The following is a 24807-nucleotide window of genomic DNA, read 5'->3' on the forward strand; positions in this document are numbered from 1 at the left end:
TACAGAGAGATGGAATGTGCCATTTTCTATAGGGGAGTGTCAGGGAAGGCTTTTCTGAGGAGCTGATATTTATGAAGAGACCAACTGAGAAGATGAAGAGAATAGTAGATTCCTGGGAATCACAGTGATATGGCAAAGGGTATTTCAGGAAGATAACATATACAGAGAAAGGTGGAAAGTCAATGAGGAAGCAGCAAGGAAAATGGCATAATTCAGAATCTATAAAGAACATGCTAGAAAGCTTTGGCTATGGAATTTTCTCTTATATAAATTTTGTTTTCCACACTGTATGTATTGAGGATTTTTTATAACCTGGATAATTGGGCATTATAGCTTAAATGCTTAAGAAATGAGAAAAACCTCTTCTATTTGTTCTACCCCATGTTCCACACTCAGAAACACGGTAGCTTGCGATCTGTTAACAATAAGGTCATTTTCCAGTGTTTTCTATCCTTCCTAATTACAGAGGGACCTGCTGCCCATTAGATAGACTGGTGTCCTTGAAAAACAGCAAAATAGAAGCTATAGGCTCTCATGCCCATCTTGTCAAACTTAGGCCTGCGAGTATTGCATGGCTTTGTGCCCAGTAGAAGAGGATTAGGGTTGCCAAATCTTTGGATAATAACAAGCTCCAATCTACATAACACCTGGTCTTTACAAACCAAGTCATTATGAATGTGATCCAAGTTGTCACTCCAGGGGTTTTATTATTTCCAAATTAGCCGGAGTTGTTTCTTATATATATTGAAGTTGCCTGCCCTAGTCCTCTTGTTCAGTGTGGATCGCGTGACTGCCTCCCCTGATTTTGCTATGGCTTGGTGAGGTTAGAGAGCAGTGGGGAAGAAGAGACCATCATATCCTCAATTATTGGGCAATAAATACTGTTGGAGGATAAGCAGTAGAACAAAGAAAGATCTCAGATAATACTGGGTACAGAGGGGGCATCCTAAGATAGGGTTCAGAAGCAAAGGTCCCAGAGCTGGGCAAATGGGGGGACTCATTGTTACTCATCCTATCTATGATATCAATATGTGACAAGAAAACAGGCCCAAGATTCAGTGATTGAGATAAAGAATTTAGGATTTGGAATCCTGAGGTAAAACTGCATGTCAGACTTGGGGGGACCTGGGAAAACAGAAGTAGAAACGAAGAGATGAATAAAGCCTCCCGAATACCCATCCACCTGCACAGTTCTCGCCCTTTCCATGAAGACGCCATCATCTCTTGCCTGCATGACTGTTCCAGTCTTGCTGCTTTGTGTGCTGTCTCTGTATAGCAAGGGGGTGATCTTCTAATAGTCAAAATTAGAGTATATTGCTCACAGACTTAAAACCAGACATTAGCTTGCAAGGACCTGCAGGCTCTGGGCCTTGCTTGCCCCTCCTGCCCTGCCTCATGTCACTCCCCCGTAGGCTCACTAGCTCCAACTGCTTTGGACCCTCATGGGTTCTTCATGTGCCAAGCTTTTCAAGCCACGTGGTCTTTGGTCATGTTCTCCCCCTTTCTCCTTCTTGGCTGATGTCTACTTACATGAGATGCAATGCATCTTCGCAGTTGAAAATGTACACACGACAGACTGCACGGCCAAATCCTAGCTTTTCCACTTACCAGCTGTGTGACTTTGAAAAAGTTGCTTATACTCTCTATGCTTCTATTGTGAAAATGGAGTTGACAATAGTGTCTGCCTCATGGGCTAGTTAGGAGGTTTAAATGATACATGCAAGGACTTAGCCCAATGCCTAATAGCTAGAAAAATTTCAATAAATGTTACTTCTTACTATCTTTTGGGTCTCAGCCTAAACATCATTTCCTCTAAGACATCTCACCTGAGCCTGATCCTTCTTTCCTATTCCTTTCTACTGCATTTCTAAACTAATTTCTTTCATTTTATATGCTTATAATTATTTGTGTGTCTGTTTATTTTCTGATGCCCCCGTTAAATTATAAACTCCATGAGGGCAAGGACTCAGCTCACTATATCACTGTATAACAAGTATTGTGCTGCAGAGATTCAACAAAAGTCTTGCTAAATGAATGACTGAAGCTGATGGTTCAGGACTAAGTTTGTGAATGCTGAGTGTCTGCTGGGAAAGTGTGGGCACCTCAGAGGGACTGGGCTGGGCCAGAAGCCAGTGGAGTTCCACTACACTACTTTTCAATACATTATCTTTACATTGTATTTTAAGATGTTGACACATCAAAATCAAATTACTGGACCAAGCTCAAAACTTACATTTGTATGCCAGGATTAAATGCTCTTTTTTGGCCGAAAAAATGTTCAAATTTGCCATGGCATCTCATCCAGCCTGGAATCGGCCAGAATGAATTGTGTAAATTGTGACAATCGTGGATCCTCCCCCTCCCCCCACTCTTGTTTTGCCTACCAAAGTGACTGAACATTTGATTCAACTCATTGCTTCAATAGTTGGGCTAGTGTAGACCCAATGACTTCTGGGTAGCAAGCCCAAGATCTTGGCTCAGGCTTGCATTTCTTGCTCCTATTTTTACTTTGGGCTTCTTTATCTATATGCCTTCTTTATCTCTTATTTGTTTAATGCCAATGCCTGTCTGTTTTATTTACACAGCACTTTCCCATCCAAGCTTGTTAGACTATATGGCGAATATCACATTCAGAAAGAACAATGACAAATACACACAACAACAAAAATGAACATCTAAACTCCAGCAGTATGTGGATAGTACAGGGTTACTTTCCTCTGTGGCTCCCTCTAGGTTCTCACTAGTGACTTGGTCCCAAAAGACCTTCTCCTCCCACCCCCCTCTTCTTCCATTGTTCTATTGTTTTGTTCCCTATTCACTGGAAGCCTGGAGGTGATTGGAGCTTTGGACATCTCTGTGTGTGGGGTTATGGGAATTTATAATCTCCAGCTTATTTTCCACATTGAAACACTGATATATTCCTTACATATAATAATGTCACCTATTTTTCATGGCCATTTCTTACAAGTCCTTTCTTTGGTCACTTATTTTGTGAAATTCTCCCTCAGCCCCCATCAGTCTTCACTGACAACGTCTCTTTCCCTGACTATGTTATTTTTTTAATGTTTACAACCTAATCTAGATTTTGAGGGTAGTACTTTTATTAAGGACCAAAGCTGACTATCTTGGCGAGAAACTCATGTTATTAGTAAGATATGTATTTAAAACATAATTTGGGAGTTTGGGCTAGAAATGTCTGCCTTTTCTTTTTACTAGGTTTGTATGGAATTGAACGATGTTAGAGAATGTTCAGGCATCTTACGCTATTTGACTATACTGAAATACCTGTTATTGGCATGGCACCTTAATGAAAAGTGGCTACTTAGTAGTTTAAAGGAGTCAGTAAGCTAGCAAAATCTAGCAATGTTTAAAGCTCATAATTCTTTGTATTTTAGAAATAATTTAGATTTCATTCTTATGAATTACTTGGTTTTGATTTTAAGAAGCTCAATGTCTAAGACATAGTTGCCTTATAAGCCATAATGACAGAGCAGCAAAGTTACATCTTAAGAATCAAAGTATTCTTATGAGTACTCTAAGTGTTCACTGACTTAGGGCAGGATTCAGTGAGAATCAGCTAACATTAAATTAGAATGCATGTTGAAACCAAATTTCCAGCCTCAAGAAAAATATACATATCACTATATCTGAAGAGGGAGGGGGATACATAGCTATAAAGATGTCCATAAATGACATATTCAGAAGTCATCCTTGATGGCCTCTTTCCAGAAGGATTGCAAACACAGATCTTTCCACCATATGGCTGTGCGTACATGGGATGTGGTCTGAAAATGCTTCGTTGATTCTGGGAAGACTGAAATCTGGGAAGGCTGGATGTAACAGTTCAGGAAAACAGAAGTGTTTTTCTTTGGCTGTTGTTCCTGAAGTTACTTAAATGAGACTCATTGGCTATTGATCTGTGTATATTGAGATTACAATAACACATAATGGACCAGTTCCTCTTTCCCCAGGCTCACAGAATTGGCATTTTATTTCTTGGGAGTAATAAATCACAGTCTTGGATTTTAGGAAATAGTCTAGAATCTGGATGGCAGCTGATTTATTTTTAAGACAGTGATGTCAGAAAGAAAAGCATAACCCAGAGTGTGACGGCAGTGCTCACTGGGAGAATAGTGACTGCTGTTTAAAATATTAAGTAGGATGGGTTCCCTCTTCCACTTTCGGAATGGATCTGGTGCCTTCCAGAAAGATGGATCAGAACCCCTCACCATGACATTCATAACATTCACATTTCCCTCTTCAGTGGCACTTAAATTCTTTTGATTATTTCCCTCTGACAAACCTAGCTCTTCTCTTTATCTCTTTAATCTAATTTGCGCTATGACACCAAGCTTTAATTTTCTCATGATTATTTTGCTTCTTTGTAAGCACCCATGGTGTGCCAAGCATTGGATAAAATCGAAAAGATACAATCCCTGCTGTCGCTGGGCTCACACATTTAAAGAGGTATGACAGGCAAAATATCCTGTAATTGGCAATAGGTAGTCTTCATGCTTTTCCCTCTTTCTCCCTTTTGAAGAAACTTCATCTTTCTGAACAAGCCTAAGAAGTTCCCTAGATCAAAGGTGTCAAAAACCAGAGGGTTTGGAAAAAGTGTCAGAGAGTAAGCAAATGACTCTAAGAGCCTGTGCTCCTCGTCTGCCCACGTGCTCTCTGCACTCCTGCCTCACCAGGGCGGACTTAACTCTCCCACCTCCTCCGCTGCCAGGGGCCTCTGCCACCCAGGAGCCAAAGGCACTCTTCCTCCCTCCGTGGCACCCGCCCTCCCACCTCCCAAGCTCCAGGAGTAAAAAACCCTTTAATAAAAGAGGCTGAAGCTAGCGGTTTTTCCAGACTCTGGTCTGCATAAGCTGACAGCCTCTGAGAGCCCCCAACAAGGGGACGTCCAGGAAGGTGCGGACCCGGGCTTTGGCTTTCCCCCTGGAGTCACCCCCATTCCCCCCCCCCCCTTCTGTCTTTTTTACATATCCCGCTGGGATCTTGTCTTTTTGCCTGTAATACTGAAGTCCTCTCGTGGGGGGGGGGGGGGAAGGGGGACTGCAGAGGAACGCCTGACCATCGGACCGGGCGGCATGGCTCTATGTGTGTGTGTGTGCTTTATGGTGTGAGTGTTCGTACGAGTCTGTGTGTTGGGGGGGCGGTTATAAATGATGAGTAAAACACCCACTCTCTCTTCCTCCTTTTCCCCCTCATTACTTCGTGGATCCCAGGGCGCAAAGGGCTCGCCCCTGTCCATGGCGATCATAGGCTTGGGGTCCCAGGCTCAGGCCAGCGAGGGAGTCACCTTCACCCGGCTTGCACCTGCACCCCGAAGCTTCAAAGTTGCGGGAAGCAGTCACCGGGAGCGGGAGAGCCGAGGTTGAGGCCAGTGCGCCGGCGGCTCTCTCTCGGGGCAGAGGGCTGAGCCAAGGGTCGGGCGGGTGCGTGCGCGCTAGGCGAAGGAGGGGGTTGGGGGTGGGAGGGTGGAAAGGGGAGGAGGCGGAAGGGGGAGAAGCGGGGAAGGCGGCAGCAGCTGCCGGGGGAGGCGAGGCGCAAGGTGGCTCCCCGCGGCCCCGCGCCCCGCGGCTCCCGGGGACGCACCAGACAGCCAATGGCTGCGCAGAGGTGTACAGCAGATGGCGTCCGACTGCGCCGTTCCTTCCTCCTCCTCCTCTTCGTCCTCCTCCTCTTCCTTCAGTGCTGAGGTTGCCAGACGCTGGAATGGGTGGTCTCCCGACACACACCACCATCTTTCTTGCGCTCGGGAAGCTCAGGGCTCGGCGGCTCCCAGAGGCTGCGGCGGCGGCTCCGGCGAGGCGGGTGAGTGCGGCCGCGCTGCGCCCCGAGCGGGGGATGCCCAGCCCCTGGCCGGCGCGGGAGAGAGCTGGCAGCGGCCCGGGCTGGGGGGGGGGGGGGTGCGCCGTGGACAGACTTTGCTCTCTGCTCCCTGGGCAGCCTCTTTCACCCCTTCTCCCGGTCAGACGTGGGAACTTGCAAGCGGAGCTTCTCCGACGCCTCTTCGGGGAGGGTGCAAGGTGCGGAGAGCCCGGGCTTTGGCGGATGGGGATACCCCAAGCGGAGACCTGGGCAGAGACCTCAGACGAAGGGACCAAGCCATGAGATTGGGGCATGAGGAGCCGTGTTCCCGCACTTCCAGCTTGCTTTGGGGGTTACTGATGAAGGGAACCCGGGGTCCCTCATCCTGTGCTGGGAGCCTCGGAGCTCAGGATTGGAGGGCGGGGAGTTCTGCGGGCTTTGCAAACAGGTTGACTGAGGGTTCCCTCTCGGTAGTGCTGACTGTGAAATCTGCGCGTGGGCGTTCACTGCCCCTGGAGGATAGCTGAGCGAGTCAAGAAGTTTTGCAGTTTCCTCTGATTTATCAGTGGAGTGTCAGGCGGCTGCAGCAACAGTTTACACTTCCATTGTCCCCGATGAGGGCGAGGGGCGAGCTGGGGAGAATGGGACTCCTGGGTCTGCCCTGTCATCTCGCAGTTTATCCAGAGAAAACCGGGAACAGAGGGTGAGAGTGAGGGACGAGAAGGAGGACGCACGTAATGTCTAAAGCATCACCCATATGTTCCTGTCACCTTTCCTTTCTAACAACACCTCCCTCAGTATTAAAGTTATTTGAATACGCAAATCAACCTCCCCTTTTTCAAGTCCGCATAGTTTGGAGTCTAGAAGTTGGAAAGCTTGGGGTGTGTGTGTTTGGGGAAGAGGGCTTTAAGCTCTGTCAGTCTGTTTTTAAATACACTTTATTTCAGGAGACGGGTGTGTGATGTACTGGTACTTTTTCTTGGAAGTATTCTGAGTATTTCTTAAGAGCTATTACAATTTTATTTGATTCCTATGGTCAAGGTGGAGTTTGACTTAAGATTATAGTACTTGGGTGTGTTATGGAAGAGGCCAGCGTTATTTGGTGCTCCGTTCATTGCCAGGTGGTGTGCTTTAAGTGCGTTTGTGCTCTTGTAAATGACACCCTGCCTGGCGGAGCCTTGTTGGTGTTTTAAGGGGTACACCTGTGGGTACATGTCAGCTAGGCTGTAGTGTGTGTGTGTATGTGTATAGTTGTGCACATGTGCATCTGGAATTTCCTTTTGATAGGCAATCTTTGAATGTGAAGATGATACATTTATCTTCCAGGCGGTGTCAGGACAGACTGGGTTTGTTGGGTAACTGGGAGGCAGCAATCTCCAGGGAAGCTGGTTTGCACTCTGGGCTGCGTACTACAGCCATTGGGTAAGGCTCCCTGAAAGCCACTTAGGATTACTAACCAAATCAAGAAGTCTTATCTAATAGTGAGTGAAAGGCTCATGTATTTGTGGGTTGAATGCTATATAAAGTCCCTGTCTTGAGGCTTCACTTTGAAGCTTTGCTGTTTTTAAACCTCAATGCCATTAATACCAGTAGTCTTCTTTTAAAACTTAATGTGGCCAGTTTTCCGCTTTTTTGTGGTAGATGAGCCAGCTGGGCAGATTCCCTGGAATTGGCTTCTTATGCCCAGGCATTGTGCTTTTTTTTTTTTTTTTTTTTTTTTACCTAACTGCTGGGAGTTGAGGACTGGAAACTCTTCTTTGTGCAAATTTAAGTAAAAAAGAATTCTGAAGATAATCCCCCTGATGTGTAACAACACAGATACAATTTCTGACTTAAAAAGTGTGGCATAGTCTTGCACCTTAGCACCGACCAGTTCTAGCATCGCTGAACACCTACAAACCACTCAGAGTTCTGAAGGTTTGAGATTAATCCGTGGCAAGTGCTTGGAGATGGATTGTCCAGGAAAGGACTGCTCCTGCCGATAGAGTCAGATAGTCCATTTTGAGGGTTCAGAACAAGTGGGCTTACTTTACATCTACCTTAATATTTAAAACAATACTTGAAAAATGATCTTTACAATGTTTCTTATTCCTCTGCACCCCCCCCCACTGTTTTAATCAAAGTTGTTGCTTGTTAAAGAGTTTGAAGGGCTAAGAAACAGGAAGAATGTGAAGCAGGTGGACAAAATTACTGATAATAACAGTACAAACACAGACTCCACTCTTTGAGTATTGGTATTAATAGATAGTAGCTAAAGGCACCTTTCTGGTCTCTGCTGAGTGTGACTTCCGAGAGAAAGAAAGTAAAGAATTAAAGGAAAATGGTACTGCTGTAATGTACTTCATCAGAGAAGCTATTAAGAACCTTGTCTGCTTTGCTGCAACTCTTGTTTTGGAAGGAATGATTCTTTTATTAATATCTCTAAAAGAAAAGTTTGTTCTTAAATAACAGACTGACAAAGAAAGCAGCATGAAAAGGAGCTAAGTTAGTGGAAGAGGAGTGTCCAAACAAGAAAAATTCCAAAGCATATCAGCTCACTTTAATTACACTTCACAAAGTGAAGCTGAAGTCATATGATTTCCTCAAAGAAAAACCATCTTGCCAAAACTGCGGTTTCACTGTTCTGCACACCTTTACAAAGATTAGGCGTGAAAGTAATAACATTGCTTCAAAAGTTTGAATAGAATGATGAAGAATAGTTGACTGGTCCTATTGAATTAAGAGTCACAATGACAAATGGTACAATATATTAAGTACACGATCGAGACAAACAGATTAAAGGATTCTAAGTAGAGACAGCTATACCACTTGGTGGAGAAAAGAACATCACCAGCACAGCTTCAGGGATGCTCTACAGACAAAGGGTAAAGGGTGGGTCTTTGACTAACTAGAGGGTATTACAGTATTCACAACTATGTACATGAGCTTCTTAGACATGCTTTTGGGCTGTTGAATATGGACTACACATAAATGCTTCATGTTTTTAAAAGAAGACACTTTTCCAGTCTCTAACTATAAAAGAAGCAGCTGCACTCACTTTGAACACCAGGCAGCTTCCTAAATATAACACAGTTCCTTAATTTAGAGCTGTTAACGAGATTAATATCTAAGTGATAATTAACACGTTAAACCTGTGAAAGTAGAAAGATTTTTTTTAAAACTCTGCTTTAATTCTAGAAATTTTGGAGATTCTGAGTTTGAGTGGGATCAGTGTTTTAGCAGATGTTAAGTCTGCTCTTGCTTCAGTGATAAACATTTTATTCACCCGCTAAAATTTCTCCATTAATTGGGATTATTTTGTTGATGTTTTAAACTGGTATTCTCATGGGTGGTGATTTACAATAGCTAACAGCAGCTCTTGATGAGAGCAAGTCAAGGAGGATTAGGTGCAGTTCGCTGTCAGCTTGTATGCAGCTCCTGATGGAGGAGGAAGTAGAGATCACAGTCATTGAATTCCCAGGATGATGCCTTCATTCTGAGCCATCTTGCCTGGAGTGGACCAGTTATTACGAAATATACATACTTAGTTATTTTTTCAATTGTAATCTACCCATGATTTATTATTAGCTTTCTGTAGCGACTAGATCAAGCAATTCATTAGTAAGGGGAACTAGAATATTAGTGAAATCCAATTACTCCATGTCTTTTGCTAGGCTTCTGAAACCAGACTAGAGATGCCGTGGAATACAGTTTCAGTGCTGGTGGGAACTCAGAGTTATTGCAAGGTAGAGAGTTTAGTCCAAGTCTTGGTCTGTAATCTGAACAGTTACATTATGCAGCATATATAAGGGCGACTGTATCTTAAGAGTGCGTATATGCTCTGGTGATAAGTAAAACCTAGGCATTTAAAGGCATCACTATTCATACTAGTTTTTGGTCATTAGGTATGTTTGCAATTCGTGGATTCTAAAAGTACAACTTCTTGTGTGATGTGTGAATCTGTAGAATTTTTTGAAGTTTAGAAAAGAGATGTTCCCGTATCGGGAAGGTTTGGATATTGACGTGCGTGTAAGGATCTGTAAAAATGTGGAACTGTTTCCTGTGAGGAACAAAAGGCTATAACTGTGGAACTTAGGTATTTTGCAGCAAGGGACAGGATGCTTGCTTTTGATTTTGCCTCTCTAGACATATTTTAATTATGAGCCTCTTCTAATTAAATATGCTGTAGCTAAAAACAGAATCCTAAGTAATGAACCCCAAACGATTCTTCAGTGCCTTGGCTGGAGAGAAACTCTGCCGTGTTCCCCTTGCCTGCATGTGGGTTGGGTGCAGATTTGTACCCTAGTGTTATGTTAGCGAACAGCTCATTACTTCTGGAAGAATCATGATGTTGAGAAAAGCTCTCAGCTTCCTAACAGGTAGGCACCATTGCCTTGTTCTTAGACTATAGTTTTGTAGTAATGTATATTTAAAAACTGTTTTCAGGCGGGTGTTTTAAAAAGCATACCAAGTAGCACATATAAATGGAAGATTTTAATTGTAATAAGACTAAGGCTTGCATTAATCTCTCCTTGCAGAGTTTCCTTCTGGGCTCTCCTCTATTGATTTCTGCCCTTTGTGCTTACGGTAGATATATTCAGGGTGATTCAGCCGGTGTGCACTGATATGGCCTTACTGGTTGTAAAAATATCGAAGTACCTTTGTACCACTTGGTAAATGAGTACTGTTATAAGCTCCCTGAAGGGCCCATCACCGCCTCAGTCCTACAGAGCACCCCTTTGACACCTCTTAGATTATCTCCTTACAGCCACTAAGAGAGTCCCCACTTGCTATATGTGACAGGGAGGCCTTGGGTCCGGCTCCAGGGTTTTGCAAGAGCTTATTCTGCTCGGTTGGTGAGCCCCTAACACTTGGTAAATATTTTTATCATCCTTTGATATTTTTACTTATAACATGAATAAATGTAACCATTGGCACAATCAAGCAGCTGAACTTGAACTCTGTTTAAATGTACATGTTAATTTTCTTTATGGCTAACATTTATACTTGTTAAAAACACTTAAATATTATTATCTGCCTACATTTATATTGCCCAAGAGCTCAAAGGTAACTAGATACCTTTTAATTGCGTTGTCAAGGCATATAAAGCCACTGTACCTTCAATTTAATTTGTTTTCCTCCAAAACATAAACTAAGCATTCTAAGGCATACTGTAGGTAAGGGGGCAAAACCAGATTTCTCATGCAGCTCGTCAGCTGCAGCTGTACAACCTGCCCCACACAGTTGTCTCAGACGACTTAATTAAAATGTATGTATGTGGGAGTAGTTCAACAGGCTTTTTTTCTTTTGGAGAAAAAGTAATTATTTTTTTCCATCTCCATTTCTAGTCCTCAGAATTAACTCAATTTATTTCATGTTGACTTCTGTTCATTTTTTGCGGTTCAAGAATTGTTAATAAGCTTCACCTCACCTGAATTGACCCATTCTACGAACTGGAACGTCTTGTGGCCAATCACGGAGAGAAATGGAATGTTGTTGACTTCACAGACTCCTTCAGGAAAATTTTTTGGGACTTTTTTCTGGATCTCTTCTAGCTAAAAATACAAACAAACACTGCCGGGTGGGCCCTGAAAAACACAACTCAAATTATGCTTCTTTCTTGAACAGAACAAATAGTGTTCCAAGTCATATATCACATATACTCAGGCCAGCCATTAACTTCTTACCACCCACCTTCCTCTATAAGGTCTGCCCCCTCTACGTCCCCCACAAGACCCACACCTGCTTAAAAATTCCCCAAATGCTGCCTTCTCCACCCCCAACCCCCAGTTATCCAGATTCTACCTATTAGTCAAGACCCGGTTTTAATTATACTTCCACTGAGCTTTCTCTGATTATGCCAACTCACAAAGCCCTCTCTCTGTCCAAGCAACTCAGGTGGTAAATTCTAATTTTAATGTTTGATTGAGTCAGTTTTCTTACTAGCATCTACTTGTGGAGGTCTGATAGTAAAGGATGTGAATGAGAAAAGGCAAGTCTCTTTTGAGAATTCTGGAACCTGTTGGAGAGCAGGATGTGATGAAATATAGGGGCTGGGTAGTAACAGCCCTTTGATCATCCCTAAGGCAAGGCTTGGTAATAACCTGGTAAGCAACAAGAGGGACTCCTAATTATTGATTATTTACTGCACACTGCATACCAGGCAAGGTGCATTAGAATCAGTATGTCTAATCTTCATGCTAATGTTGCAATGTGGGTTCTATTATTTCGTGTCATTGTTTTCATACTAGGAAATGGAGGCTGAGGGACCTTTGGCACCTGGTGTGAGGCCAGTGCAGCTGGTAAACCCGCGAGCTAAGATTCACGTCCCAATCTGTTGGACTGCACAGCCTAATTCTGCTCCTCACACACTAGGCTGCCCTAGAGCCTGAAGTTTGGGTCAACGAATTAGTCTCAGCCTCAGCTGGTGTTTCTCCCAAATTCGAGAGCACACACATACTCACTTGATGCCAGAGTCACCCCACAAACAGAGGTGACTGACAGGAAGAGAATTGCTGAATCATTTCTACCTGGAGGTGGAAGTGTCCTTTAGAGATATTGGGAAAGGCTGCATTTTGATTTGACACAGGCCTTATGCATGAAGATGGTAATGTCTTAGAACTGTAAAGAGCTCGAGACATATATAAAAACGTGGGCTTCCTGAGGAACCATTGGAAGACTCAGAAAATCCAGGCATACTTAGGAAATCCACATCATATTCCTTTTTATTAATGGCTTATCATTATCACAGAATTGTTCTACCAAATATACAAAATATTGGCTCTTAAGATTAGCATAAAGAGCGGGAAAGGGGGAAAACCAGTTTACCCATATGAGTATGGGTAGACTGGCAGTAGCTTTGGTCACTCCCGTAATCAGCCTGAGCGGTCTGGTCAGGTGAGCGCCCTTGTCTGTTCTCTTAGCTCTATGTGCATCCCAACAGGAAAGTGTTCTTGTTTGCAGGCAGGCAACCTTGCTAAGAAAAGGAGGATGGTTCTTTAGGTAAGCATGTATGAACAAGTCATATTTCTGAAGATCTGTTCCTTCAGAGTGTTTTGCTGGATCAGCATGAGGTCTCTTGACATGAACTTCCATGGGAATATATAATATCTCCATTTCCAATACCAAAATCTCTTTTCTATCATAGAGATAGAGTGTTGGAATAGGACCAGTTTCTCTTTTTGCCTTTGGCACAATCATATAAAGAAGCTCAGAAGATTCAAAATTGTAAAGAGAGATTTTTACTTATTCCAGGATTGAACTTTTTCACATTCAGAGATGTCGAGAAATGCCATAGGCTGTCTCAAGGAAATGTGAGTTTCCCTTCTTTGAGGTATTCAAACTGAGGGTAAACAATGACACGCCGGGCTATTCTGCAGAGGGATGTGTGCATTGGATATTAATAGCAGATTTATTGAGCATTTACTATATGCCAGATATTATTCTACATATATTAATTTATGAAATCTTCTAAAAAATCTTGAAGTTGGTTGTATTCTTTCTCCCATTTTATAGATGCAGAAAAGGTAAATAACTTGCTCCGGGTCAGAATCTGCACTCAGGCAGTCTGAGCTTAGGAGCAGAACTCCTCCATAGAAATTGAATGCAAGCCGCAAATATAATTCACGTGTGCAATCTTAAATTTTCTAGTAGCTACATTATAAAAGGAAAAAAAATTGAAGTTTAATAGTATATTTTATTAACCTAACGTATCTAGACTATCATCATCTCAACATGTGACAATTATGAAAAAGTTATTTTTTTTCACTTACAAACACATCTCTGTTCAGACTAGCCATGTTTCAAGTGCTCTGTGGCCACCTGTGGTGGGGTGGCCACCATATGGGACATGACTAGAACCCATGCTAGGAACATTTCTACTCTACCTCTGTCTGTTGACTGCCAAGTTTCCTTCCAAGGCATCACCCATCCGTCTTTGTGTGTGGGAGGCCATTCATCTATGTATTAATTTTGCCCTTAAATACCAGTGTGAATAATCTCTACAAAAAAATTCTTAAAACACTTCCATGACTTCTCTCAGGAACGTATTTACTTTAAAAACCTGTAAAATAGGAAGCTTTCTCTGTATCTCATCTGTTACAAAACGAATCCCATGTGTCTTTCATTTGCGAAGATGGAGCGTATCTGGATTGCTTCCACTTTACAACTATTCATACACATTATGAAATCGCCTCGCCCTTCTCATTTCCAGGCTAAAGAATGCAGTTTCTTTTGTGGTTTATTATTTTTGCTTGTTTTTTATTGGTTTGCTGGGGTAGCTGTGTAGGCTGATGCATAGGAAATGGGCACAGCTGAGAATCTGCTTATCTCTAGTAAGAATGAGAAAGAAAAAATAACCTTTACCTAAGAGTGAACTTAACCATTTTTTCCCCCTCACTTACACTTCGTGTGTATTTCTCTGTTCTCTGTTACTCACCCCTTATTATGATTACTGCAGTCAGAAATGACATGCGGCCCACCGAAGTGATATTTCTGACCAAATTGTAGTAATTTTTTGGGTAGGTTGGATTCATTTTCTGGCAGGTAGCATTCTTCTCAGTGATCTGAAGGGCCTTTCTCAAGTCGAATTTTTGACAGTAACTGACCCTCTGGGCTGCGGCATGCTTCAGTTGAAAAAGCAGAATGTGACATGCCTTTCATTGCGTGGAACACACAAAAAAAGTCCTGTGTCTCCTTTGTAAGTGCAACCTTTATTCAGCTATACATGATAACGTGAAACATTAATAATGCCAAGTCTCTTTGAGGGGGCATATTACATGGGTAGTTTAAGTCTGACTTCAGTTGCTTATTAAAAGAAAAATATTAAGGACAAGGCTTCATTTGAAAAGAAAGAAAAATTCTTAACTTCATAGGGAAGAATTTCCTTGTGGAGACAGACTCTGAGGATCTGTCATCTAATATTATGTGCATGAATATTAGGTATTTCATTTGGATTATAGAGTTGGTGGAAGTAGAACATATGGCTTGTGGACATAATATATCCCCAGTGTGGCACGTCTTTCAGATTTTTTTTTTAACAACTAAACAGTTTTCACAGAGCAAGACAAACCAATGGAAAGTGCAAGATGCATTTGTTTGTGAGCTCTAGAAATACATTCAGAGGTTATTGATCGAGTACCTTCTGTGTCCATGGCACAGAGTATAAAAGTAACTATAGGACACTAGCCCTAATTTCCAGGAATTTGCAGTCTAACTGGGGAGATGTGGCATGCACATCCTCCCCCCTCGGCAAAGCCAAATTAACTTACTTATATATGTCTAGCTGTCTTACTAAGGATGCGTTCCAGAGGAGCAGAGAATGTGTCTTACTCATATTTGGATCTTTTGCACCTTGCAGAGAATAACTATGCATTTGGTGTGTGTTGGAGTAAGTGGAAGAGGTACATTGATTTTGTTTATAGACATGAATTCAAAAAATAGCCATAACACCATATTTATAATGGGACCACTTGTATAAAAATCTCATTTTAAATAATGAAGATGAGTAAGTCTAGTCTTGGTTTCTTTGCTACTGTGCTCACTCCTCTGCTGACCCCAGTTGGCGACTTCTGACAGATCAGCTGCAGTTGAGAAAGGTGGTATTAACCTGAAGGAAATGTGGGCCCCTTCGAATGCCAGCATCATGGTAGGATTTAACCTCAATAAAAGACTCCTCAGTGTAGAAAATATAATAATTCTATTTTGTTCTGAGGATGAAGAAACTTGACAATTACATTAAATAATTCTTGGAAATGTGGATGTGAGAGGTGGGGAGTGGGGTGGGATACAAATTACGTTTATGTATGCCTGTATAAGGCTTCCAATGACTATTGAAGAATAGAGGGCTATAAAAGACCCCAAACCAACAAAAAAATCATGAGTAAGAAGAACAAAGCAAGAGGTATCACACTTCCTCATTTCAAGATGTACCGTAAAGCTATAGTCATCAAAACAGTATGGTACTGGTGTAAAAACAGACAAATAGAGCAATGAAACAGAATCACAAGCCCAGAAATAAACCCAAGCATGTACAGTCAACTAATATTTGACAAAGGAGCCAAGAATACTCAATGCCGAAAGACAGTCTCTTCAACAAATGGTGCTGGGACAATTGGATTTTCAGATGTAAAAGGTGAAGCTGGACCCATATACACCCCTCAAAAAAAAAAAATCAAAATGGATTAAGGACTTACATGTAAAACCCCAAATCATGAAACTCTTAAGGAATAAGGCTCCTTGAGATGGGTCTTGGTAATGATTTTTTTGGGTATGACAACTAAAGCACAAGCGACAAAGTAAAAAATGAACAAGTGGGACTACATCAAGTTAAAAAGCTTCTGCATAGCAAAAGAAATCATCAGCAAAGTCAAAAGACAACCCATGGAATGGGAAGAAATATTTGCAAACCATACATCTGATAAGGGTTGATACCTAAAATATATAAAGAACTCATATAACCCAACAGTGAGAAAACAAAAAAACCCCAAATAAAGCATGGGCAAATGACCTGAATAGGCATCTCTCCTAAGACGATATACGAAAGGCCAACAGGTACATGAAGGATGCTCAACATCACTAGTCATTAGAAAAATGCAAATTAAGATCACAATAAGAACCATTCCAAACTACTCAGCCATCAAAAAAAAAAAAAAAAAAAAAAAAAAGAAATCTTGCCATTTACAAGGACGTGGATGGAACCAGAGGGTGTTCTGCTAAGCGAAATAAGTCAGTCAGAGAAAGACAATTATCATCTGATCTCTCCAATATGTGGAGTTTAAGAAACAGAACAGAGGATCATAGGGGAAGAGAGGGAAAAATTAAACAAGGTGAAATCAGAGAGGGAGACAAGGCATAAGAGACTTTTTTTTTTTTTAAGATTTTATTGATTTGACAGAGAGATAGCACAAGCAGGGGGAACAGGAGAGGGAGAAGCAGGCTCGCCGCTGAGCAGGGAGCTCGATGTGGGGCTTGATGTGGGGCTCAATCCCAGGACTCTGGGATCATGACCTGAGCCGAAGGCAGCTGCTTAACCTACTGAGCCACCCAGGTGCCCCATGAGAGACTCTTAATCATAGGAAACAAACTGAGGGTTGCTGGAAGGGAGATGGGTGGGGGGATGGGGTAACTGGGTGATGGACATTAAGGAGGGCATGTGATGTGATGAGCACTGGGTGTTATATAAGACTGATGAATCACTGACCTCTGCCTCTGAAACCGGTAATACATTATATGTTAATTGAATTTAAATAAAAATAAATAAAAAAAAACAGAAAATGTTAGGATGGCATGAATGTGGCTGTTAGAGCCATGTTTTAAAATACTATTTAATTATATAGGAACGTAGAGGCAAATATAAGTGTTAAAAGCATAATGTTTAACATCATGTGTCATAATAGAACTTTGTAAAAATCTATATATACTTATAAATATATTTGAAAGAACCATAGTTTTAACAGTGATTGTCTCTGGGTGAGGAGGTGAAATTATGGATGTTTTGCTAAATTCTATAATGAGTGTGTTTACCATATAATCAGAGAAATAATCACTGTTTTTTAAAGAAAACAAAGTACAGTAGCCCCCCCCCCCCACCGCCTTATGGAGGATATGTTCTAGGCCCCAGTGAATGCCTGAAACTATGGATAGTCACAAAACGTCTTTTTCCTGTACATACATACCTATGATAAATTTTAATTTACAAGTTAGTCATAGTAAGAGATTAACAACAACAATAATAGATTATAACAATAAACTATAATAAAAGTTTAAAGCAAAAAACCACACTGAGATATCACCTCAGTTAGAATGGCTGAGCCTGCCGTAGGACGTACAGGAAAGTTGTTAAGAGAGGAGATCCTAAGAGTTCGCATCACGAGGAGAACATTTTTTTCCCTTTTTCTCTTTCTCTTCTTTTTCTTGTGTCTATATGAGAAGACATTTGCCAGCTGAACCTATTCTGTAATTGTTTCACGGTAGATGTAAATAAAACCATCATGCTGTATGTCTTAGACTTCTACAGTGAGGTATATCAATTATTTCCAAATAAAACTGGAAAAAAACCCAGGCCTTCACATTCATTAGTTAGAACCACCAGTTCTTCAGCTTTTGGATATTATTTTTAAATCTGTGGTTTGCTCAAGTTGAATTCTACAGTCTTTTTCTTTGGTGCCATCAATATTTTCAGACTCTCTATATTTCTAAGAAACTCTTTCATTCTGAAGACTAAAAAACCGCAAAGAATAATTCAGGAGCTTCTTTCAGTGTGTTGAAACTATTCTTGAAGGAGATTAGGTGCTCAAAGAGATGAACAGAGGATTTGTCTTCCGGCCATCTGGCTGGTTAGGTGCTCCAAGGTGCTCTCCTGCTACAGAGCCCTCAAGTGCAGAATATGATGGTCCCAGAGTGACCAGGAGCTGTAGGGTAGGGCTGGGGTTGGGTGAGGGGGGCAGTGCAGAGGGGTTGGGGACAGGGGGGTGAGTCTAGGCTCTTTTGAACTTTAGAAGTGTGTGCAGGTTTTAGTGATCAGAACACATACACAGAGGATAAAGTGATTTAGATTTCTTCAGATTGAATACCAGACCAACAAGTAACAAAGTTCCAAAGAGGCTTTTCTTTTTTATGAAGAGTTTTAGCATTGTATCTAATAGCTCAGTCTTTTTTTTTTTTTTTTGAAAAATCTAGAAAATCATCAGAATCTTTTGGAAATACTATACGTATAATGAATATATACAGTTTACTTTTAATTTAGTTTCATCACATTATTAATTTATTCAGCAAATTTTTCTTGAGTATAAACCACATGCCTGGCTCTTTCAAAGCAGTGAACAAAATAGATCAGGTCCCTGCCCTCGTAGGACTTCTGGTTTAGACCTGTACAGGTCAATAAATGTGATAGTTACTAGACACGTAGGGCTAGCGATCACTTAAAATATGGCTAGTCCAAGTTGGAGTGTGCTTTAAGTGGAAAATGCCTCCTGGATTTCAAACAGTATGAAAAATGAAAGTTAAGTACCTCATTTTTTATATCGCATGTTGAAATGGTAATAGTTTGAATATATGGGGAAATAAAATATGTTAAATTAAAAAAAAGAATATAGTGCTAAACAATACCAGGATGACCACTTAGTGTTTGTGAACAAAAAGGAATCAGCTAAAAATTAGCAAAGCTTTATAACCTGCAGGGATGGAGCCCTCTTTGAATATCCCATAAAGTCCCTAGAATATGCTGCAGTCTTAGTTTGGCTCTTTGAGCTGCTTACAGAAAAACTGATATAAGCTGGGCATCAGATCATCAGGAAAACATTTCTTTAGCATTTTACATGCCAGAGCTTTAATATACTTTGATAGATTAAAAGAGTTCATCCCAAGAATTGGCCATCCTTAAGGAATTTTCATAGAGTTCATGTGGAGGTGGGAGGAAAAAAGAGGAAGGATGCTTCAAAGATTAAAAAAAAAACGCTTCTGTGCAGTTTAATAGATTAGTAGATTCAGCATGGGAAGGAGAAATTGGAATCTCTGTCAACCTATTTGCTTTTTCATACAGTTCTCTCAAGATTATTTCTCATTCTGGGTCATATATGCTAGTCTCTAACACTGGATATTTATATTTTCTTTAAAATAAAATCTTATTTTATATAGGGTTTTGAAGTCAGTGGCTTAAAGAAACCTCTTGAAGATTCATTAAAAACAACAAAAACAACGATACACTCCCCCTGCAGCCTGGCAATGCTGGCAGAATGGCTTATCCCTGGTTTACTGGTCTGCATAGAACTCGATCACAGTCTCCAACTCTGTGTTTTTGAAAACTTGTGATGCTCGCAGTCTAAATAAAGTGAGACCCAAATCCTTATAATCTAAGGTAAACAGTTTTGTCCTGGTGTGTGGCAGTGTGTGGCAGGAAAATGTACACTGATATAGAATTATCCATTGATTTGGCAACAAGTTTGGCAAGTGTAGATGTTTGGTAAATGCCTACAAGATAAAAGCACTCGAAATAGCAAAGTAGTCAATCAGCCCCAAGAACTGAAAGCTCAGGGATGCTCAAAATAGTATGAAATCATTTATGCTGTGACGGCTGAGGAAGTGACTGTATGATGATGGAAATTTGGGAAGGCACACGTGTGAGCAGGTGCACACAGGCGCGTATTACACATGCACACCAAGGAACACAGACACATATTTGATAAGAGAGTGATAGCAAATCCAAGATGAGAAATGACAGGGCAAAGAGAAAGCAAACAATTCCACTGGAAGGGGAGAAGCCTTTCCACTTGTTGGAACTAGCCGTGTGTTCAGAAATGTCGTTCAGCTGAAGCCAGCATATGAGTCGGTTCGAAGGGAGAAAGGAAAAGCCTTCAGAAAGCAAGCATACTGCTGCAGAGTCTGGGCCCGTGGCAGAGGTAGGAGAAATCCGTACAACGCAGTCCGATTATACATGCTCTCGGATCTAGGGATGCATGAACGAGAGCAAAAGCAAACGGGAGAGAAATGAAGCAGTGCAATGTAGTGACATTTAGTGCTATATATAACATACCATCGGAAGTTCATCTGTAGTATATGCAAGCCCAAGTCTTTCCAAGTCAGTCTTCCTGAGGTTATGAATGTACTCTTGATTCCCTTCCCAGTTATCTCCTGATCTCTTGCCTTCCTCATTCTACCCCCTGAAACTGGTAGAATTTGCTCACTGTCTTCACTGTGCATTTACTCTTCAGATCACCCAGCCTGGATTCTGCCTCCACTGCTCCCATTGAAGGGTTCTTGCCAAAGTTATGAATTGCTTCCTAGTTGTCAAAACCAATGGACATTTTCCAGTCTCTTTTTATTGTGATGATTAAAAGAAGATTCTTAGTATATTGGGGAAGCCAAGAATGAATTGGCAAAGTTCCCATAATCCTACCATTTTGATTCTCTGTTTTAAAGCTGCCAAATTAACTACTGAAGATTTAGACAAGCAAAATGGGTAATTTTGGACTACACATAAACTGGAAAAGATTGAAATGTGTAACGTTTTGCCAAAAAGAATGGCTCCAAAATGGAGTTGAAATTGAAATATGAGCCTTTGGAAATCGAGCAAGATCTGGGTAAGTAAAAGGCAATTTAATTAGGATTTATTAGCAGAAAACCTAACAGTCCTTCATGGAAGAAAACCCTGTTAACAGGGGATGAGGAGAAACATTGCTTGCTATAGAGACTTGTCCCTGTTTCGGGAAGATTTTGAAGCCTAAAAAAGAAGTTAAAAGGGGCAAAATTCTAAGAAATGTGTAAAGATGAACATGCATTTGGACACAGATGCCCTTACGAGCACCAAACTTACTGATTCAGAGTGTGGCAAGAATGAAGGACGTGCTTGTAGAATATTCTGGTTGACAGCATTATCATTGGAGTCATCTTTCAAAGAACACCTCAGTCCCCTATCTAATAATTGGTGGTGAGGGGTAGGTTTCCCCATTAAATTCTTAGATACCTATTTATAGACTCTCTGTTTATTGGATTACCTTTTCTTCATCTTTTTTTATTCAGAAACTGTCACTTTAAGAATGCTTGAAAGAACGGAGAGATTGGAGGGAATAAATGTTAGGTCAGTCCTTCTAAGAGGGGAGAGACACACTAGTGTGGCCATCGTCATCAGGCGCAGACATTTATTAAAACCTGCCCTGGTCCTCTAAGTCAGCTGTAAGGTCAGTGAGAAATTCTGAGTGCTCAGATGCTCTGCAGGGAAATTTATCTAGAGAAAAAGAATGTGTCAGCTCATTTTTAGAAAAGACTCACGCCATCAGGTCATCCCAAAAGTACCCTTCTAATCCAACAAGTTGAGCAAAACTATGGCTAATGCTATGCTCGTGTTTATCAGAGCAGCGTTACGGCATTAAGTAAGTTTATGATACATTAGAGTTTACATTAGAGTTTTATTTCTGTGCTCTGTGTACACTCGAGTACACTGGGTCTCATTGTATAATTTCTACATAATTATTATCCCATTTTGGGGACACTTATGTTAAATAGCTACTAGGGTTTGTTGTAATTTTTATTTGTTTTGTGACACGTTGCTGAGTGGTGTGTGTGTGTGTATTTTCTTTTAAATGCCAAGTCCTTGATCAAGAAAACAACTTCTAGTCATAATTTACAGCATTTTTCCTTTGGGATATATAATCAGATTTATGACCTAGTTTCTCAGGACACATTAGAGCAGAAAGAAAAGTGTCTTTGTTGGCGTGTGGCATTAATATAAATATTGTTTTATTATAGCTTAATTTATGTTCTGGCTTTTCTTTTCATATGAGTATTGTAATTACTTTAAGGTCCCAAACCTTGTGTTATATTTGGATTCTCTCTTATATGCTGAGCACATTTCTATGTATATAGTAGGAGCTAATTTAAGCATTTCTTAAGTGAATCATGTTAGAATCAGGAAAAAATACTTGGAAACTTCATTGAACATAGGTTAATCTTGCTTTGATGATTTAGAGTTCCTTTAGGAACTTGGAGTATTCCCAGAAACACTAAGAAAATCAATTACCATTGAATGGCACTATAAGTTCTGTTTATTTAAGTTTTCTTGGGTTTTAGACATATAATAAATGGGATTTTGCTATAAATAGGAATAGATATGCATGCACACGGACCCATTCAGTCTCAGCAATCCTATGGAAGAATGCAAACAGACTGGCTCTTGATGCAAATAGTGTTAATCCTATGGAGGGACAGATGCCAGACCTTCTGCAAAAGGTGTGTACTCAGAGTACATGCACAGAAATTGTGGGAAAGCAAAGGAGTCTGCTCTGAAACTGGGTGAAATGTAAAGGCCAGAGGTGAAGGACTGGATTGGCAAGGGCTGCAGACTATCTTCATCACAGATAACGATTTGGGATGTGAGCGTGTGTGTGTGTGTGTGTGTGTGTGTGTGTGTGTGTGTGTCCCCCTCTTCTTTCTCTTTCTGCCCCCACCACACCCCAGCTAAACCCGACCTGCTCTTTGCAGGGTGAGAAGATTCTAGTTTGCCCCAAGGCTCACCACTCCCTCATGTCTGACTTTGACTTGCTTTTCATTTTCACTATATGTAAAGGACTCTTCTCCAATTTATTCCTTAGAATAGTAAGAATCATCTACCAAGGTTTCCTGTAAGACTCTCTTTCAAATATTAATTTTTGGATAAGTATTTAAACATATGTTCTAGATTCCTTGTCCAAATCTGATCTCTTTGGACCAGGGCCAAAGAGTTCCATTTTTTCCACTCATAATTAAAGGAGAAATAATTAGAAGGGGGGGGGTACCCATAGTGAAGATAAACACCGATGCTAGCAGTACATATAAAGGATGGGAAGGTCGTGAGTAAAATGCTTCATGAAATGTATGAGTGTAAAAAGCAGTCTTTAAAAATCACTGTGTGAGGGGTGCCTGGCTGGCTCAGTCAGTTAAGCGTCTGACTCTTCATTTCCACTCAGGTCATGATCTCAGGGTCGTGGGAACCAGCCCTGCCTCCGGCTCCCTATGCAGCAGCGGGGTGTCTGCTTGAGATTCTCTCTCTCTCTCTGCCCATCTTCCCTGCTCCTGTGTGTGCACACACGAGTGCACTCTCTCTCTCAAAAATAAATAATAAATCTTTACAAAAATAAAATAAAATTACTGCATGATTTCATGTTATGTGATCTTAAATGTGCATTTGTGACAAAATTAATAACTTGAACTTTTACAAGTAGTTATTTTCAATTTAATATATATGCCCAAAGATGTGTATGTGTTTGTATGTAACCGTTCAATGTGGTCCCAAATTATTTCACATTTTATGGTTGAGAAAATGGAAGCTTTAGGTGCCCAGCTCCCTCTGGCTAGTCTACTGTGGTCCATCACCACGACCCATGCCTGGGGGGCACCACAGGCAGTCCCTGTCTACCAGCTCATTGGCCTTCTGCCAGACCACACTTTTGTCTCTTTGTTTTCAGTTACCCTGCTCTAGCCTATGCTCCGTTTCCTCTCTCCCTTTTCTTTTAGTATGTGCATTCATAGGGCCGATGGCCTTTCATTCAACATGTAGTCAGTTCTGTTGAAATGCAACACATACATTTAAAAAGGTCACCAAGCTATGCAGAGCGGCACAATGAAAAACCACAGGGCTTATGGGAAAATGCAGTTGGAGCACAAAAATGAAAAACTTCCTCAGTGACACATAAAAGAGATCAGAAACTAATACAAAATGGTAGTACACTTTTGCACACGTGAAATCATTAAGAAATGTGTAAAGACATCAGTAAATACGGTGTTTTCATTTGAGAAAGATCTGCTGTTTACTTGTGGAAGTGGCCTTTGGAAAGGCTGTCTGCTGCTTGTGAGCTGTGGAGGGGTGGAAGGGAGGCTCTCTGAAATCCTTTGGAAAGTTGTACCGCTAGAGGGTGTGGCCCAGGGTGAGCTGAGGTCCCTGGAAGTGGTGTGCGCTTCTGTTCCACTGGTGTTTTCCTACCGGGCTCTGTTCAGCTGGGGGCAGATGTGTGCGTGGTCATCTGGAGCTCCTCAGGGACGAAATCGCTGCGTAAGCAAACACAAAACCACGTTATGCTCACACTGTTCTCTAATACATCAGCCTCACAGTTTCAAAACAGGTGTCAGCAGAGCTGAGTGTGCGCTGTTGTAACTTACACGTGTTTGTGTGATTTTCCATGGATGCCCATATTGTCCCATTAGACCAGACACCATAAAGGCAGGGCTGTATTTGTTTTTGGTCATCTGCATGACTCCAGCATCTGGCACATCGTCTGCTTAGTGGTAGGCCCTTGACAAATAAATGAATCTCTCTGTCCATTTTCCCTTCATCCTCTATTTTCTCAGGACTCTTATTTCTGCTAGATACCCTGTAAGTGAAAGGCTTATGGCTGATTATGGGTTTGTGGTGTGTGTGTGTGTGTGTGTTTGTGTGTGTGTGTTTTACCTAGAGAGCTAACCATTTATGATGGTTTCTTCATTAATTATGCACGTGGTCCCTGTATCAGGCAGAACTGAGGTGGAAAAACAGAACTTACATCA

General features: G+C 41.3%; 1 protein-coding gene across 2 annotated transcripts in view; it reads left to right on the forward strand.

Annotated features, from left to right (window-relative positions):
- The first annotated feature begins 5492 nt into the window (after positions 1-5492).
- THSD7B (thrombospondin type 1 domain containing 7B) overlaps positions 5493-24807 on the forward strand; it is an 818519-nt gene continuing 799204 nt past the window's right edge. For both annotated transcript variants that reach the window (XM_087858825.1, XM_045782780.2), the window contains exon 1: positions 5493-5820. The gene's annotated coding sequence lies outside the window, so the exon portion shown is untranslated. The remainder of the gene's footprint in view (positions 5821-24807) is intronic.

This window comes from Ursus americanus, chromosome 1 (genome assembly GCF_024610735.1).
Source record: "Ursus americanus isolate L20-20 chromosome 1, mUrsAme1.1.p, whole genome shotgun sequence".
Classification (NCBI taxonomy): domain Eukaryota; kingdom Metazoa; phylum Chordata; class Mammalia; order Carnivora; family Ursidae; genus Ursus; species Ursus americanus.